Below are 7,031 nucleotides of genomic sequence, written 5' to 3'. Positions count from 1 at the left end.
CAGTGGAAGGTGTCCCTGCCCATGGTAGGAGTGGGACTGGATGATCCTTAAGGTCCCTTCCAACTCAAAATATCCTGGAATTCTATGAAACAGTGAATTTAAAACAAGGATAATTTAGGGGAATTTTCTGTCTGCAAATTGATGCTTTAAGAGCCCATATTTTTAAGAGCCCATATTTAAGAGCAGGGTTGTACCTTGGGTGCTCTCCTGGCTTCTGGCTGGGAAAGAATTCCATCCCTCCCAAAATCTTTGCCATGAAACAAATGCAAAGCTTATTTCTGGAGGCTGTTCCTGGATGGATTTCCTCCAGAACTCCTTGGAAAACCCAGCAATTCAGTCCTGATTAAAATCAGGCTGCTGCTTTTGGGGCTGGTGACAATTCAAACACAGATCACCAAAAGTGATTAAATATAATTATTTATGATCCCATATAATTATTACCTTGATAAAATCTGACTTTTGGAATTTTGACTGGAAAGCTGGGGCTGCCCCTGGATCCCTGGAAGTGTCCAAGGCCAGGCTGGAGCAACTTGGGATAATGGAAGTTGTCCCTGCCCATGGTAAGGGTGGCACTGGATGATCCTTAAGGTCCCTTCCAACTCAAAACATCTTGGAATGTTATGAAACACAATGATTTATGATTCCATACAATTATAACATGATTTGGTGATGTTTTTCCCTGGAAATCTCAGTGTTATTCCCATTTCAATCCCTCCCCGATTTTAGCTGATCATGAAGTCCTGCACGGGCATCGACTACAAGGAGTTCTACAACTTCCTCAAAGTCATTGCAGAGAACAGGATTTCTGTCTTGGAGAAGGGCCTGGATGACGAGGCCTTGGCCAAGAACTCTTCCAAGGCTGCCATTTCCACCCTGGGAATGCTCCACGCCGTGTTCGACCTCAAGAGGACGGTGAAGGTCCTGACGTCGCTGAGCGCCAACGAGGATTTCAAGAAGCTGGATCTGACCTCCCTCTCCCCCCCTCCTGAGGCTTTGCTGCACCACCTCAAAGCTGCCATAGACACAGCCCTGCTCTGACTTCCCATTTTCCCTCGGTTCTTTGGGTAAACCAACCTTTCCCAAAGGCTTTGGAGAAGGTTCCTCCTCCCCCCGGTCACCGGCTGAAGCACAAAGAGCTTCCCTACGTTCATTTGGGAGTCAGTGGATGGAGGAGGGGAAAAAACGATCCCAGATAAAGGAAAAAACCCCCCCAAATCTTGGCAGGATTTTCTTCCCAGTCAGGGAAGGGGGACAGAAGTTCCCTGTGGATAACCAAATTCCCTGTGCTTCCAAGAGCAAAGCTGCACTCCAGCTCTGCTTTGTCTCCTCACAGCTCCATGATTTGAAGGCTTCCAGGTGCAGCTCAGCTTGTCTTTTCCTTCTTTTCTTTTTTTTAGGGAATTTGAGCTAGTTTGCTCCCTTGGAAGCCTGAGCTGGAGCCTGGAAGTGCTGGCTCTACTTGTGTCCTCCAGAGCTGGAATTCTCAGGTGGAATCAGCCCTCCAACGGCTCCAGGGTTAAATTTAACATCCTAATTAAGACACTGGAGCCCTGATTGCAATTAGAGCACTATTAATTAAGCATGTGACCCCCCCCACACCCCTTTTCCCCCAAGCTGCAAAGGAGGAATTGGAATGCACTCCCACATTCCCACCCCCAATTCCAAGGCACAGCAGGGATTTCTTTGATCAGGGAAGTCAGCCAGGAACCTCCTCTCAGCTGCTCCACTGTGGTGGGCACACACCAACCAAGCCCTTTGCATGGTTCCAACAGCACAATTCCCAACTGGAATGCCCAAATATTCCCAGGGAAACCTCCCTCTTGCTCTTCCAGAGAAGCACAAATGGCTGCACACTGTTACCACTTTAGGGCTCACTTGAATTCTTGCTCAAGAACTTCCTCAGTTTTGTTCCCCCTCCCAGGAAAAGCAGCTACAAACTGTATTTTTAGGAAGTGCAACAGCAGAAACCCAGAGTAGGCTGAGAATTCCCTCGTTTTCTAGATAATTCCATGGGTTTGTACTCGCATGCACTTTTTGCATGTCCTTTTTCTAGTAGAAAAAGAAAAAAAAATCTGCATTTTCGAGTAGCAAGTGGTACCTGGAATGAAAAACTCCTCACCCAGAGCATGGAAAAAACGTGGAGAAAACAGCATTTTTTATTTTTATTTTGGATCAAACCATCCCAGTGCTCCAACCTTCTGGAAAAGCACCAGTTTTAAGCAGCTCCACAATTCCAATTTCACAGCCTGGTCCTTGGGGCTCTTTCCATTCTCCAAAACTCAAGCTGGATTTTTCCTCCTTTTTAACGAAGAAAGGGACGTTTCCTAAAGGTGAGGGACAAAGATTCCCAGCTGCCAATCCTGGTTTTTGGTAGGAAAAGCACGTTTTTGGGCCTTGCATTCCTGCATGTTGTGACACTGGTGGTTAAAACCACGTAAAAATGAGATTGATGGATCCAGATTTGGCACTTCCAATCCCTTCATTCCCAAGAATGAGCACTAAAAATCAGTGAATCCAAGCAAATTCCCAAATGCTGGAAGGCAGCAAAGAGATTGGGATAAGGAGGAGGCAAGCCTGGAATCTCCCTTCAAATTTCCAACCAGCTTTATTTAAATACATCCAAGTAGGAGACTCTCATCCCAATATATTAATTCTTGTAATCAGTGTTATTATTTATTAAAGCATCAATCCATGTGAGAAACAGGAGCCAAGAGCTTGTGTTTTGCCTGGATAGTTCATTAGTTACCTGGGCAATTAATTCAAAGTCAAACTTTAAAAAATAATTTAAAAAAAAAAAAAAAAGCAGGTTAAAATCTGTGTCAAAACCTCTCCAAATGCACCTCACACAGGTCTGGGAGGGACAAAAAATCCCAAATATCCCTTTGATTTTCCAAAGGAAGGCTAAATCCCAACCTGATTTTGGTGTCTGGGGGGGTCTGTCAGCACAAATCTCCTTGGAAAAGCAGCAGGAAAAACAAGTGTTTGCATGTTTTCTCTTCCCAGGAGTTGGGATTTCTCCCCCCAGACCAACATTCCTTTTCTTCCAAGCCCACAGGAAATCCCTGCAGAATTCCAGAGCAGCAGGAGCAGATCCAAGGTGCGGGTGTGACATTCCCTGAGGCTTCAATAAATCCACATCTTTTGGTCTCCTAAAACCATGGGAATTGGGGAATAGCAGCTTTCCAATGCCATGGACAGGTCCTGAGTTTTAGCCCAGGGAGGAAGAGGAGTGGAGAAACCCCCTCTGCCCTCCAGGAATGGGGTTTTTTTAGGAATGTGGGGGTGACCTCTCCAACCAGAAATGGTCCCACCAGAACTCCTGTGCTTTCTCTCCAATAAACTCTTCTCCTTTCTGTCTGTTCACCAGAGCAGGGAAAAAGGAGCTCCCTGGGATTTGCAGGACAAGGAAAACGAAGCCACAGGGCCAAAAGAAACCTTTTCCACTCGGGAAGAGATTCCCAACCACCAGCTGAGGTTGGACAGCAGAGAGTTTTATCCATCAGCATCCCCGTGTGTGCTTTAGGAGCAGGGTTATTCCAAGGAAACCCGCAGCTGATCCAAGAATTCTTCCCTTTGAAAGGCAACCAGAGCAGCAGGGAAACAAAGGATTCCTCATCCAGCAGGAAGGATGTTCCCTTGGGATCCTGGGGCTCAGGAGCTGGCAGTCAGGGGGCAGTTCTCCCTCTGGTGGAGCCTCATCCTCTGGATGTGCTCGTAGCATGACTGGGAAGGAGCAGAACAAGGGAGTGAGGAGAAATTTGGGGGCTCAGGGACAAAATTTGGGAATCTGGGAACAAAATTTAGCAACCTGGGGACAAAAGTTGGGAATTTAGGGACAAAAATTGACAAATTCGGGGCCAAAATTTGAGAATTTTGGGGCCAAAACTTGAGAACCTTGGGGCCAAAATTTGGGAACTTTGGGGCCAAAATTTGGGAACTCTGGGGCCAAAATCTGGCACCTCAGGGCCAAAATTTGGTAGCTTGGGCCCAAAATCTGACAACTGTCAGGCCAAAATTTGGCAGCTTTGGGGCCAAAATTGGAGAACTCTGGGGCCAAAAGTTGGGAATGTTGGGGCCAAAATTTGACAACTGTGGGGCAAATTTTGGGAACTTTGGGGACAAAATTTGGCAACTTTGGAGACAAAATTTGGCAGCTTGAGGCCAAAATTGGAGAACTTGGGGCAAATTTTGGGAACTGTGGAGCCAAAATTTGAGAATGTTGGGGCCAAAAGTTGGCAATTCTGGGGCCAAAACTTGAGAACCTTGAGCCCAAAATTTGGCAACTTTGGGGCCAAAATCTGACAACTTTCAGGGGCAAAATTTGGCAGCTTGGGGCCAAAATTTGGCAAGTTCAAGGCCAAAATTGGGGAACTTTGGGGCCAAAAGTTGGGAATGTTGGGGTCAAAATTTGAGAAGTTCTGGCCCAAAATTTGACAACTGTGGGGAAAATTTTGGGAAGTTTGGGGCCAAAATTGGAGAACTTCAGGGCCAAAATTTAACAACTTTGGGACCAAAATTTGGCAACATGGGGGGCAAAATTTGGCAGCTTTGAAGCCAAAATTTGGGAACTTTGGGGCTAAAATCTGGCAAGTTTGGGGCTAAAATTTGGGAACTCTGGGGCCAAAATAAGAGCTCTTGCAGCCAAAGAAGCTGTGCTGCTCCCAAGTTCAGGATTAAATCTGCTGTCAGTGAAGGATAAGGATATTCTCCAGATTCTTTGGGAAAATCAACTCCTGTTCCAGGCACAAAAGCAGCCCCTAAAATTCCATCCCAGCCCAGCTTTGCTGCAAGTGGAAAAAAATTCCCTCACCTCCAGTGCTGTCAGCAGGAAGTCAAACATTCCTCCTTGGTTGGTGGGATCCATCAAGTCTCTGATCAGATGGATTTCAGCTCCCAGGTGCTGGATTCTAGGGAAGGAAAAGGTCCCAGTTAGGACAGATGGGTTGGAAGGGACCTTAAGGATCATCCAGGGACACCTCCCACTATCCCAGCCTGCTCCAACCTGGCCTTGGACACTTCCAAGGATGGGGCAGCCACAATTTATTGATGCTCCAGCATAAGAAAACTTCATTTTTCCCTCTTTTATTCCCTCCTGATCTCATTTACAGTCCAGGAAGATCCTTAGAAAACCTCCCTCATCCAGCACGGCCACGGGATATTCTGACAGGAAAAGGGGAAAAACACCCTCAAGGTGCTCCAGGGGTTGGATATTAGGGAAAATTTCTCCATGGAAAAGGTTGCCAAGCATTGGAACAGGCTGTCCAGGGCAGTGGTGGAATCACATCCCTGGAATTGTTCAAAAACACATGGATGTGGCACTTTGGGGACATGGTCAGTGATGAACATGAGTTGAGTTGACCTTAAAGGTCTTTTCCTTAACAATTCTAAGAATCCATATAAAAAGTTTAAATATTCCACCCTTTTTTTTTTTTTTTGGAGGCCAAACATATCCAGGAATCCTTGACAATCAGCCAAGGATTTTGGCTCCAATTTGCCAGGAGATCCAGTTTCCTTGGGCTGGATGGAGGCAAATTCCTGCAGTTCCACTGGAAGCCTCTGGCAGGAATGTGTTACACCCAGTCATTCCAGCCAGGAAAACAAATCTGAGGTTCTAATAATTAATATAACCTTCTAATCTAATGAGCTAATTAACAAATATCATGGTCAAAACCTTCCCAGTCTCCAAACTGGATCCCAGTGCCCTGCTGAGAATGGAAAAGAGATGATGCCTTGAAGGCATCAAAAATCAGCCTTCAGGAGCTCCATGTCCCTGTTTTCTGTGGGAAAATGAGACTTCATTTCCCAGGATAACCCTGAATTATCCTCTGGGATAAGAGCTGGACACTCAGGAATTCCCCAATCACTTTATATCCTGGGCAATCCCTTCCCAGCAGAGCTGGGTTGGGGTTACACAGAAACCCAAAAGCTCAGGAAAAAGCACAAATAAAACCCAAAATCCCAGTTTTTAATTTAAATTCTTTGGCCTGTGAGACCCCATTTCCCAGGACAACCTGGAATTATCCTCTAGGAGAAGTGATGGACACTCAGGAGTTCCTTAATCACTTTATATCCTGGGCAACATGAGCTGGGTTGGGGTTACACAGAAACCCAAAAGCTCAGAAAAAAGCACATTAAATCCCAAAATCCCAGTTTTTACTTTGAATTCTTTGGCCTGTGAGACCCCATTTCCCAGGACAACCTGGAATTATCCTCTAGGAGAAGTGATGGACACTCAGGAATTCCCTAATCACTTTATATCCTGGCCAACTACAGCTGGGTTGGGGTTACACAGAAATCCAAAAGCTCAGGAAAAAGTAAAAATAAACCCCAAAATCTCAGTTTTTACTTTGAATTCTTTGGCCTGTGAGACCCCATTTCCCAGGAAAACCTGGAATTATCCTCTGGGATAAGAGATGGAGACTCAGGAATTCCCCAATCATTTTATATCCTGGGCAACACCAGCTGGGTTGGGGTTACACAGAAACCCAAAAGCTCAGGAAAAAGCACAAATAAAACCCAAAATCCCACTTTTTAATTTAAATTCTTTGGCCTGTGAGACCCCATTTCCCAGGACAACCTGGAATTATCCTCTGGGATAAGAGCTGGACAATCAGAAGTCACTATATCCTGGCCAACCCCATCCCAGCAGAGCTGGTAGATCCCAACCCACAGAAACCCAAAAGCTGAGGAAAAAGCCCCTTAAATCCTCAAATCCCAGTTTTTACTTTGAATTCTTTGGCCTGTGAGACCCCATTTCCCAGGACAACCTGGAATTATCCTCTGGGATAAGAGATGGACACTCAGGAATTCCCTAATCACTTTATATCCTGGGCAACACCAGCTGGGTTGGGGTTACACAGAAACCCAAAAGCTCAGAAAAAGCACATTAAATCCCAAAATCCCAGTTTTTAATTTCAATTCTTTGGTCTGTGAGACCCCATTTCCCAGGAAAACCCTGATTTATCCTCTGGGATAAGAGATGGACACTCAGGAATTCCTTAATCACTTTATATCCTGGGCAACATGAGCTG

At 45.6% G+C, this 7,031-nt stretch overlaps 1 long non-coding RNA gene and 1 pseudogene across 1 annotated transcript; one reads left to right on the top strand and one right to left on the bottom strand.

Annotated features, from left to right (window-relative positions):
- The window catches only part of LOC115307974, a 9,852-nt pseudogene extending 7,355 nt beyond the window's left edge, over nucleotides 1-2,497 (top strand).
- Nucleotides 2,498-2,582: 85 nt separating this feature from the next.
- Nucleotides 2,583-4,925, bottom strand: LOC115307977. The gene is made up of 2 exons (XR_003916319.1): nucleotides 4,811-4,925; nucleotides 2,583-3,723 (listed from the first exon to the last, which is right to left on the bottom strand). It is a non-coding gene; the product is annotated as an uncharacterized LOC115307977 (long non-coding RNA).
- Between the last annotated feature and the right edge of the window lie 2,106 nt (nucleotides 4,926-7,031).

This window comes from Manacus vitellinus, unplaced genomic scaffold, assembly GCF_001715985.3.
Source record: "Manacus vitellinus isolate BGI_N305 unplaced genomic scaffold, ASM171598v3 scaffold_78_pilon, whole genome shotgun sequence".
NCBI lineage: Eukaryota > Metazoa > Chordata > Aves > Passeriformes > Pipridae > Manacus > Manacus vitellinus.
Note: the sequence above shows the minus strand (reverse complement) of the source record. Positions and strands in the feature narration are given on the sequence as shown.